We start from the raw sequence: 12770 nt of genomic DNA, 5'->3' as shown, positions 1-12770 counted from the left end.
ATGTTTAACATACGCTGAATTTGTGATGTGTGAAATGTATATTCATGTCTATGTCAATATATTACATTGTTTTTCTGTAAACATACAGTCAATAAAAATTTTAACATATTCCCAGTGAATATGATACAACTAAAACATACATAATAGCAAAGGAATGTTTTTAATATAAGACCATAAAATTATATATTTTCTTCACAAAACTAAATGTATTACTAATATTTCATTTCAAAAACCTTATGTTAATTCCAATCACAGTATACAATTTATCAACTTTCATAAAAAATTGGTCCTTGAATAGAATCGAACACCCAAAGAAGTACAATATTAGAGGACAACAGAGGAATGTTATTACTATCCCTTCCTGCAGGAGAAATACTGTCGTCCCTGTCTTAATTGAATCCATATGCAAATGTGTGATAAGGGTTCTTGTACGTCCATAGAGTGCCATCCCGATCACTAATAGCAGTCACAGTATGAGCGAACCAGCTACCGTGATTTGAACACTTGTCACAGTCATAACAGAAACAATATCTTCTACAGTTGGCTTTTCTTTCAAATGTTTCCTCAAAGAATTAGATTTTACTACTTTGTTTAAACATGCCGCGTAAAAGTTCTCTTTCTGTATATCCATTCCAAATACTTGCAGATTTAAATTTAATGTTATGCTGTTCGAGCGCTCATTGTCCGGAAAAGAAATGACCTCAAAAGGATTGTGTTTTGACAGAAATATTTGGTCCCAACTTTGCACAATACCAGAACTTCTATCTGCACCGACTCAATCTATTCTTTTAAAAACCGACCATTCTTTGTTGTAAAAAAAAAAGTGTCTTATAGATCCATCTGAAATAAATGTTCCACTGAATAAACACTGCTATAAATATTTCGATAACTTAAGATAATGTCAAAGTTTCGATTGCATAAAATAGCCCCCACCCCCTTAGTCCTCCCTGAAATCCGCCAGTGAATTAATGACATGTGGAAACATAACCGGAAGCAACTGATAAAGCAATTTTTAAAAAAAAAAAAAAAAAAAAAAAAACTGTCGGAGAAATAATTGAATGTTGACTGACGCCTTTCATACAGATTGTTAGGCCATTATTTACACAATGCATTGACTACTGATTTTTCCGTTTACCCGTTCAGAAAAGGAGCACACTGGGTGTGTCCATTCGACAGGGGATGCTTTCTACTCCGTTTTTTTAAGAAATAAATAACAAGTTTAAAAACTTCAATGGGAATTGAAGTGGGTCGATCACGTGATCAAATCCTGTGAAGGCCGAAGGCCTTCTCAGAAGATTTGATCACGTACCGACCCACTTCAATTCCCATTGAAGTTTTTAAACTTGTTATTTATTACTTATATATACATTTGAGACGGACAATTGAATGTAATCGAATATAAATATTGCACTAACTGTACTGTCTTAGATTTTGACAAATTACGCTAGGTGTAAATCGGCTTGAAAAGCGGTTACGCTTCAAATTCATCTGGCAAATGATTCTGTTTTGAAGGGGATATTCTGTGAAAGGCTACTTGTGATCAATTATAGTGAGCATATTGGTGTCTGGGAATTTTTGTATTCATGAGAACCCATATTCGATGTTTAAAAACACAAGAAACACGTCCGATGTTTGATAATAAAAAGTTGGAGGAATTTCGGTCGGAAAGGGATGGATGGAGACACTTGTCCGGACCAGATTACTTGAAATCAAGTACAAAATTTGATCAAAAACATAAAATCTACGATTTCAGTAAGGCATATTCATTAATTTATGATGTTGATATGGAGACACTGGCGACAGCTTACATTGTTTAAAAGACAACGTCACAACGATCTCGATGATGGAGGTGTGCCTACCGAACTTCCAAAGTGCAGTGTTTGTCAGCTGTTTGTGGCGTGATTGCATTACATTGATATTTTTCAACAGATTTTCAAATTTATCGTGAGTAAAGTTTAATGAAAAAAAAAATTATAGCATTCAGAGGTCTGCGAGAAAAATAAGGGTAAACGTTGAGATATGCAGCTCAGACATGAAACTTATAACACGTAGTTTTCTATTCTCTATATAAAATCGATCAAGAACTGTATTAAATACTAGTTTACATTGTGAATAAAATGATTATTATTTTACTTGCGTATTTTGTACATTTTTATGCATGAAAAACATGCTATATTGCTAAGTGGAGTAAGTCTTTTTATGTAGATATTACTGCGCTGTGTGATTAGGTCACGTATGACCTATGACCTTCAAAAAACTTCATACAGGTATGAAGATATTTGCTCTCTGCATGTTTATATAATAGAGAGATACCACAAATGTATATATTCAGAGTTGATTCATACATGCATGTAACTTTTTTAAATTGTTTTTTTTTTCAGAATGATGAATGTTCGTAATCCTCACATTTTATGGAAATAGCGGGTATTTGTGTTTGCTTAAGTGTTCGTGAACCTAAGGATTTAAGTTTAAAAAATGCAATTATTTTAAAGAGACATAGACACCAATTCAAATTTTGTAACCTTCAAACATTTCGGTAGATTTTCATGATTTACATACTGCAAAAGCATTTTAGACCGACAAATTATAAAGACCTGTTTAGAAAGTGCTTTTACTTGAATATTATCAAACCTACAAATTTAGGATGTGCTTGATTGTCATACATCCTTGCGTTTTCATGAATTGTTACTTAATAGTCAAGGGAGGCACGAAAACTGAGCTGTAGTAAATAATTTTTTTTAAAAAGTGTAAGAAAGCAGAACCAACTATCGGTGTTGTCAGTTTGTGGTGAGGGATGTGTGCAATTCGGCAAATAGAACACATCAGGTAAAATGTAAACTTAACAATAACACAGAACTCGTACCAATATTTAAAAAAAAATGGTTTGGTGAAATATGTGGAGATAACGAACACGCGGGTATGTTGAGGATACACCGAGATATCCTACTTGTCTATATAATATGACGTCATCGTACGCTGGTTGACGTGAACTTTAGAGATAATGTTTTCTTAATATCTATATTTAAAGTTTAATTTCAGGTTCAAGAAATGAATGGAATCATTTAAAAACATAATATAAACTTAATCTTATCGTTTTTGGGTGGTATGAATAGCTAAGTATTTATTACAGGGGTTGAACACCAAACCCATGACGTCATAACCATTGATCAAATATTTGCCGAGTGAAAATTAAACGTGACGAGAATTCATGTAAACAAATATATGAAATGGGAGTTTTAAAGCATATACCGTGAATGTCATGTGCGATTCGATTAAGAATCAGGTACGCTGATTTATTCTACTCATGTTTTCTTATAATGAACACAGGCAGTGTTTTGAAATCCAGATCAGCCATTCCTCTGTCGTTCTTACAACAGAGATGCAAAACACTACGCCGCATACTTTGAAACATAATATTTGTTTGTATCGAAAGCTTCTTTTCTATAGTACTTTTAAAGTGCTACTAGAATCGTGTGGGTATCATGAAATGATGCCAATTCCTTGATCGTATGTACAAAACGTAAAAAAAAATTTTGGTAAGGTTTCATGCGAAACTTGGAATAATTTTTTCTGTGTCGGGAGAGTAGAATTCTAGAAGCACTTTTCATGACCCAGTGATGTTTTTACATAATTATTTCACAAAAAAATAAATTATCCCCGGTGTAGTGTTGAACTTTTCACTTTTTCATTAAGGTAATTTTTCTATTTATAGACGTCACGTGATGACGTCGTAGTGGAGTGTTTCTTTTAGCCTAGGACTCAATGACGTCTAGACATTGGATAATTATAGTAAAGGTTGCATCTGTGGATTTTCCGATTCATCAATATAACATTTTACGAAAAAAGTCTAAAATAATCTGGATACTGCCTTTATATACCTGCGCAATATTCAAGCTCAAATGTCTACTAAACATAACAAAATAGGAGCAGAGCAAGCATGGACCTCTAAGACATCAGAGGTTGGATCAGGTGCCATGGAGGAGTGAGCATCCCCTGCCGACCGGTCACACCCGCCGTGTGCTCCTTATCATGATCGGGAAGTATCGGAAAAATCCGTCGACAAATCAGTGTTTAAATAATGGCCTAAACAATAAGTATGAAAGAAGTCAGTCAGCATTTGACTTAATGAAAGATTGTATTTGCTGACAAGGTCATTGTATCGACCATAAAACTTACGAAATGATGACTTTAAACGAAACTGCTGATATTCTTGTTTCATCAACTTGTTTGTCAATAACTTTCCTCGTTTTAGAAATTGTTCAAAAGTATAGCATGCTCTGGCGTATCGAATCAACTGAGAAATATGAACCCCGTATGCGGGTGATAAGGGTATATTGCTGCATAAGTAAGGGAAGTTAACGATTGAAAAATTGAAGTCATTAAGGTTTATCATAAAGCTTTGTTGTTAGATTACTATTAATGTCTTTTTCTAATAAAATATCCAAATATGAAACAAATGTGTCAGACTCTGTGGTATCTTTTATCTCAAGTTCACCAGGATATATCGTATCGACATAAGAATGAAAATAGCCATTGTTAATTGACAATACGTCGTAGATATATCTAAATGTCGAGTTGAACGCCACAGCAAATGTTTTCTTCTTTTCACGTAAAAAATTGTGAACAAATTCTGCTTCATATGAATACAAAAATAGGTCTGCTAATAACGGGGCGCAATAGGTACCCATGGAAATTCCCATAGATTGTTGGAAGATCTGGTCTCCAAAAACCACATATATATTGTCAATCAGAAACTCGAGCATCTTTTAATGTCAACTTCGGAGTACTTGTGTGTACAATCAGAATGTTTTTTAACAAAATAATTTTGCAAATGACCAATGACAAGGTAAGTTAATTTACGAGTTCCATTTTTATTGAAAAAGCAGCTGTCAATGATATCAAAAAGCCTGGACTTTAATTTATCGTGGGGAATGGTTGTGTATAAAGTTGAAAAGTCGTAAGTTTTTAAGCTGTTTATTTTGGTAAAATCTTGTGATTTCAAATTTTCCAAAAGTTCCTTGGAATTTTTAAGTATCCACATCTGATTTACACCACTTCTCAAATATATTGTTGCACAGTACTCTTGAAGTTTCTCCTTCACCACTGTTAATATCTTAGTGAGGAGTAAAGATAGAGGCTTGGTTGAACATTTACTGGAACCCGCTAAGTATCTTTGTTTGTAAGGATTTTTAGGAAGTTTCGGAATCCAATATAAATATGGTAATTCGAATTCATTTTGGTTGTTTGGAATATTAAAAATATTCAAAACTGACATATGATTTTGAAGAATTTCTTCCTTAGAAAGGGAACTATGAGTATAAGTTGGATTACCACTTGTAGAATTAAATCCAAGTTCCTCTAAAATACATTTAATATAATGAGCCTTACAAACAAAGACAATGTTGTTACCTGCTTTATCAAATCTAAAACTGTAAAACATAACATACAACAAAGCAACTATGACGTTATTATTATGATGACGTCAGAATGAACTACTGCTGAATCTGACATATACATTAGTGCAATAGAGTGGAAGGTATTTATTACAACCTTAAAAACCGAGGGCCCTTGTCATGGTAAACGTTGGCGCGATAAATATCCCTACTGCTTAATGGCTCAGAGTGCGAAGTAAACTTCTCAATTTGAATCCCTTTCACCAGTATAATGTGACGTAAATTTTGAGGTCCTTGTTTGCTCTGCTCCAAATTTATATCGTTTCATTGGACTTTCGAGATTAAATACTGTTCGTTATCTTCATATTTCATATGTTAAGGTGAGCTACATGTATGTTACCTGTTTTATTTGAGGATTTTCAATAAAATGTCATTCTATAAATTAAATATCATTGCTTAAATATTTGTTGCGCTTTCAATTCTTATTCGTACTTGTTATAAAAATTCACTGTCAATTTTGTCATCTTTTCTGCAACAGCCTATGGGGTAAGACCAAAATACTACATGCATTGGTTTTGCAAGTCAAGTGAAACACTAACCAAAATAAATTAAAAGCGAAAATCATTTCCTTTCCCTAAGATTTATGATTCCGGCGAAATTAACAGTAGACGGTTTTAAATTCTTTTTGTAAAGTCATTTTAGAGGAAATTACCCAAGTCTGAGAGAGATAACTCTGCAATTTATATTTCGCAATACTCAGGGATGCTTTTTCCCGACTGTTATGCTATACGAGGAGAGATGTAGCTATTGTATTGCTATATTCCTCAAATTATGTCCAGTTTCAGACACTAGAAATCCAGTTCTTTTGATTTATTCTTTCAGCATTTGATTTTATAACAAAAGAAGTCTGGGTCATTCACATCGGGTAGCATAATAACATCTACGACACAGAAACTCGGTTTATATTGTCTCATCCTATTGACTGGTCTCTACGTCTTGCAGTTTGTTTCGAACCAGCGACGAAAGGATTAACTCTTTACAACTCTGCGACTCCAAAACGATATATTCTAACCACTGCACAAAACAGGTGACTCAGGTTTGGTGTTTATTTCCATGTCTTCCGTATCTAGGAACTAAATCATAACAAGGTTTAATTGTTCCTGTCTTCGGAAAAAGTTTTAAAAGAAGGTTCGGCAGCCTTTTTAAATAAAGAAAGATTAGTAATTTTTAATTTTATTTGTGCACACACATCTTGTGAATATACGTTGCATTCAATATCACTGGTGTCTAAGTAATGATTTGAGATTCCCATATCGAAGTAGATCACCTAATTGATGTCGATATTATTTCTGTTTTTAATCAACTGGATCAGAACAATCAAAATTATTCTTCACTGCATACTGTCAGCAGACACAAATTCTGTTTACAGGAAGATTTTCGAAATTAAAAAAGATAATGAGGAATTGTTTATTTCAAACTTAAGAAATTCAAATATTTTATAATTTTTTACACAGTGATATTCGAGCAAGACTGTTTATAATACAAAAAACGAAAACACGATTTTCAAGACATTTGATTTATCTTGCAATGTATGTCACATCCATTGTGACAAACTATCAGCAAGTTGAATTTTTTTAAACAGAACATAGTTATAAAAGTAGCATTTTAAACCATAGAACTTAAATCTGATTTAAAGGTGAAAATCATTGTGAATAAAGGCGGTTATCAAAATACATGTACTTACCCTTTACTTAACATATTACATACTTTTTTTTATTCAATATTTCTACTAGCCAAAAACAAACCGTAATTATTTTTCTTTCTGCTCTGCTAGATAATTGCAACTCAAATACTTTGCACATAGTCGCATCGCTCCTTAAGACAGGTTTTCTCATTTACAGGTATAATTGACGAATATATTTATATATAATCAGAAAGTGTGTGCAAAGTTTGTTCTATACATGATAGATATTAAAGTAGCAGTATCCTCTTCACATGGTACAAGAATCTAAGTTAGGTTCAAATGAATTTTTGAACTGATGTCAAGTTTTACTTATGCAAAAAGTATGATGACATATTCATTTATGAAATATTCAACATATGACTATGAAAGTATTTTAAATGTGTTATATTAAGCATGTGGGAATTTTGGCGAAATGAGCATAGATATCATAAGGTGCAATACTAAAGTGCTTGATATAAAAAAAATATACAGTAAAACTCGGTTATAACGAAGTCACTGGGACCTGTGAAATTACTTCGCTATATCCGTAATTCGTTATAACCGGATAAGGAATTCGAAAAATTTATTTAGCTGGGGATCCAAGAAAACTTCGCTATATCTGTGAATTCGCAATATCCGTGTTCGTACTAAACGAGTTTTACTGTAGAAGAATTAAAGCAATGTATTTTGAATTAGAGGAAACTGTTTTTATTTAAAGGCACAAGAAAGAATTCTTTTTTATGTTTTATTTGAAACGGATCGCCATGATTTTAAACATAGATATTTACAAGAGGCCCACAGACCAAAACGCTCCCCTGAGTAACTTTAGCCCTCAGTTTTTGAGAGATTTTAAAAAGAGTTTAAAGCAATTTTATACACCCCTAAAAACATATTATGACTCATCCCTAACTCTTATAAGTCACTGAATCCAAACAATTTTTTGAGCTTCAATAGCAGTATGATTATAGTCTTGCAGTAATGGAGAATTTTTTTATAAATGCATTATGTAAAATTTGATCCCGGTTTTTAGCCAACTCTTATTAGGGTCCCATAATTTGAAGGAAAAATGATTTAAACAATTTAGAAATTTGCATAATATGAGGAAGTTTTCGCCGTAGGTTTAAACTTTTCAGGTCCAAATGTTCAAAAGTTTTATATATGTAAATTTTCACTTATCCAGTGGTTCATGAGAAGAAACTTTTTTAAAGATTTTTCTATCTAAACCTTTCAAGAACTATGCACGCTAACTCTCGATTCCCGCCTACATTTTACACCCTTTTAATTCAATACTAACGGCAATTTGGCCGTAAAAACTTTGTTGAATGCAAAGAACAGTTCAATGGTAGTTGCCTGGTAATCTTAATTCCAGTGTTAAATAGTTAATTACCCCTAATTTTGGCTCTTGAATAAGGGGGGGTAGACGATATTTTTCATTGAAATGTAAAGAGTACAAATGTACCAAATATTTTTAAGCTTTTTCCTGACTTTTTCCTCAGATTTTCTATGTACCTAGAAAACTCTGTGATACACGTTTTACACTTCAGTTTTAGTCCTAAAGTAATCCGCGTTTCACATACAGTAGGTGTAGAATGTTACATAAACTGATGTTTTGTATATACACTGGTATTAAGCTTATATACGCATATCACAAGATGGCGTCGAGCCTGACAGTTTTGTGAGTTTACACAGCTCGATTTTGTTTTATCCCAGGTAGCACAAAAGATTTTCAAAACATTTTATTGCAGTTATAAAAATGTTGTTGTTTTTTTTTTTCAAAACATTTCAGAGTAACATTTTTAAAATGTTTTAAAAACATTTTTCTTTCTCATTGTATCATTTCAAAATAAAATTGAAAATATTTTCAAAAGGTTAAAGTAAAATCTTTAAGGAACGTTTCTAGAATTTTTTTTTTTTTTTTTTTTTTGAAACGTTTTAGAAATGATTCCAAAGGTATGTCTTGTTTTCATATATAAATCAGTTTCATATTACGTTATAAAAATGTTTTAAAACATGAAATAAAACATTCCTGTTCTATATATATGAAACATATTAGTGTTACGTTTCTAAAACATTTCGAAGGAACGTTGTCAGAATGTTTTTAAAACATTCTTAATATTGCTTATAGTTTAATATTTAAATATTTCAGTGTTGGTCGTAAAAATGTTTTTAAAACATTGTACAAAACGTTTTCTCCGACGACAACTGAAACATTTTATTTATAATTTATACAACATTCAATAAAAACATTTTCAAAATGTTTTTAAAACATTTATATCATTGTTAATATTAATGCATTTGTTTATTTTCAAAGTATGTTGTAAAAATGTTTTTAGAACATTGACTAAAACGTTTATTATTTTAAAGACTAAAACATTTTATTTAGCACTGATGCCATATTTTTTTTGTAATTTTCAAAATGTTTTTAAAATATTCTTGACTAACCCAATTTTTCTGAAATTTTTTTTATAGAATATCAAGAGAGGATTGAGATTAAATGAAGAATTGTTTTTAAAAATGTTCCGAAAACATTATACCTGTATTTTTCTTTCTTTTTTCAAAAATTCTTATTGAGTTGACAGACATGTAATCAATACAAGTTCACTGAATAAACTAAAGATACTTTAATTTAAAAAAGAAAACAAAATAATAAGCAAACTGATTTCAATAATTAACACAACCTGATTTTTGACGATCTCCTCTATTTGCATCATATTTCTTAAACGCCAATGCGGCAGATTAGGATTGGCCTCACTGGTCAGTTTCAGTGTCATGATAACCTTGTTATGCAATTCTCCTGCTGGGCAGCTCGTTAGAGTGTTTAGTGGTTTGCAGCTTATCTAGGACAAAATTTGAATTCTGGTAAACAGGCTGTGCGCGTTTTGTTGTTGCTGATTTTCAAACAAGATTTTTATATTACATCAGCCAGAAGAATAGTAGCGCTGGATTATTGAAACCTGCTTTGTGAGTATAATTTCATCAGAAATTTCAAAAGATTATTTTTAAAAGTGACTTTTCTGTTACCAGTACAACATTGTATTTTTGTATGCGTATGACTGTGTAGCAATAACAAATCTATTATGTATTTGAAATGAATACTTTAGGCAACAGTAAATTTTCCTGCGTGTCTTATGTTGATCATATCTCAAAATATCTTTTTATTGAAACTTGAAATCATATTGCAGTTAGATGACAGTTCTATCAACAGACTTGAATTTCATTCAAATTGTCACATTTGAAAGAACCCCCTCTAGCTGATAAAGGCATTTTTTGTACGTAAATATCTTTGCTCTTTAATAATATTTTTGTGTTTTAGTTATGAACCTGCAACAACTCTAATTCTTTTAATTAATGCAAATGGGAAAAGTTCATGTGATTTTATGATTTAAAAAAATGTTCCTGTATATTTTCATTATTTAAACATATGATGTAGACGGATGACTTAAACACTCTTATCTCTATGTTTACAGGTTCTGCTTTACAGAAAAGAGCTTCTTGTTTAATTCTTTCCGAGAACAGACTTCTTGTGAGTTTTATCAATGTGTGCGATTCCATTTATATAATATCCCCCGCTCTGTGGAACCTACATATGTACATGTAGAAACATACTTTCTGCCGGATCGTTAATGATAACAGTGATCTACTCCTGGTTATTCTTTTTAGTGGGAAGGATTCTGTTGTTTTTAAATTCAGAGAATAGATTTTTTTTTCCTTTAGAAATACCTGTTGGGTTAAAACAGAATACAGTAACTCAGAACTTGTACCGGGAATGGAACTAAAATATGTTTTTCATATTAAATAAGACTGTGTATTAAAATTTGTAAAAAGTGAATCCATTCATTTGTGATTAATTCTTTGACAGTTATAATTAAGATGAAATGTACGAAAAGCGTTTTTAAAATCATACAAAATGATGCTGATATCATTTAATGAAAACGTTAAACGTCATTTAAGGAAAGAGGTGTCATTGCGACATTTGGGTAAAATGTTTCAAAAACGTTTTTAAAACCATACAAAATCACGTGAATAGAAATTTTCTGTTTTCGTAACAGTTTAATAAAATGTTCTGATAACATTTGCTGAAACATTGTGGTAAAATGTTTTAAAAACGTTTTAAAAAAAAACATACAAAATCACGTGATTAAAACATTTTTAAAAATGTTTTTGTAACATTTTGGAAATGTTTTTAAAACATTTTAAAAATGGTTTTGCGCTAACTGGGATATTTCGTATTTCATTAAAAAAAAAAATCCAAGCGAATTGCAGATAGCGGCATGCGGAGTAGATTAAATCCGAAAAAAATGTTCTCAGCAGGCACGCAACGTTGTTTCAACGTTGAAAGTAGGTGGAATATAAGTTGCAACGTTGAGCAACTATAGTTCAACGTTGTTTCAACGTTGAATCCTCAACCTTTTACAACGTTGAAACAACGTTGAAGATGCAACATATTTTCAACGTTGAATGTTCGTCGACATTTCAACGTTGAAACAACGTTGAAGATTCAACATATTTTCAACGTTGAATGTTTGGGGTTATCTAAATGTTGAAACAACGTTGAAGCTGCAACATATTTCCACTTTGAATGTTCGTCAATATTTCAACGTTGAAGATTCAAAATATTTTCAAAGTTGAATGTGTGGTGTTATTTCAATGCTGAAGCAACGTTGAAGCTGCAACATATTTTCAACATTGAATGTTCGTCAATATTTCAAACAACGTTGAAGATTCAGCATATTTTCAACATTAAATATTTGCTGTTATTTTAAGGTTGAAACAGTGTTATAATACAACATATTTTCAACGTTGAAAAGTGAGGAAAATTTAACCTTGAAACAACGGGTAATGAGCATCCTTACTTTTGAGGGTCAAAATAGTAAGGGTTATTTAACGCTAAATCAATGTAATGTTTTGCAATATATATCCATTGTTAGAAAATATATGATTATTCACAATAAATGGAATGTATTATGAATAAATTTATTTAAATTTCATTCAAAACAATTGTGCTTACAGTACTGAAATAAAATGTTTAATATGAGTTTATATGAAGTATGACATCTACATTCAACTCTTCACTGTAATTGCATGTTTCAAAAAAGTTAATTTCTAAATTAATTGTGAATGCAGCGGTTTTGCTTCAATGAAAAAAGAAACATTTTTATGTTTGATATAAGCTTTTTATAAATAATGACATCCTTATCTAACACTTCACTGTAATTCCATGTTACTATAGAATTAATAAAAATAATAATTTATTCCGAATTAATGTAATTTATTTAAAATTAGACTTCTTAGATCCGCGCCGTATGCTCTGCGCAGAATGTATATGGAGCGGATCTAATTAAGAAGTCTGTTTTTAATTAGATTGTGGTTTGTTGCATTTTCAAGGCATCTGATAAGGAGTGGTTGTAGCTTAGCTGGTCAGTTTCAGTGTCATGATAACCTTGTTATGCAACTTTCTTACTGGGAAGAGATACAGAGAAGTTGTTTCCAACTTATCTAGGTCAAAATTTGAATTCAGCTGATGGACATGAAGTGCGCGTCTTCTTGCTGTTCATATATAATGTATTTTACAAGCCATGCACAAGGATTAAGGCTGGATTATCAACTTCTACTCAGTAAGTATAATTTCATTTTCATGAATTAAGAAGACATTT

This window comes from Saccostrea echinata, unplaced genomic scaffold (assembly GCF_033153115.1).
Source record: "Saccostrea echinata isolate AGI-Se365-2 ecotype Australia unplaced genomic scaffold, CSIRO_AGI_Sech_v1 ptg000033l, whole genome shotgun sequence".
Classification (NCBI taxonomy): domain Eukaryota; kingdom Metazoa; phylum Mollusca; class Bivalvia; order Ostreida; family Ostreidae; genus Saccostrea; species Saccostrea echinata.
The sequence above is the reverse complement of the archived record's forward strand: the minus strand, read 5'-3'. Positions refer to the sequence as shown.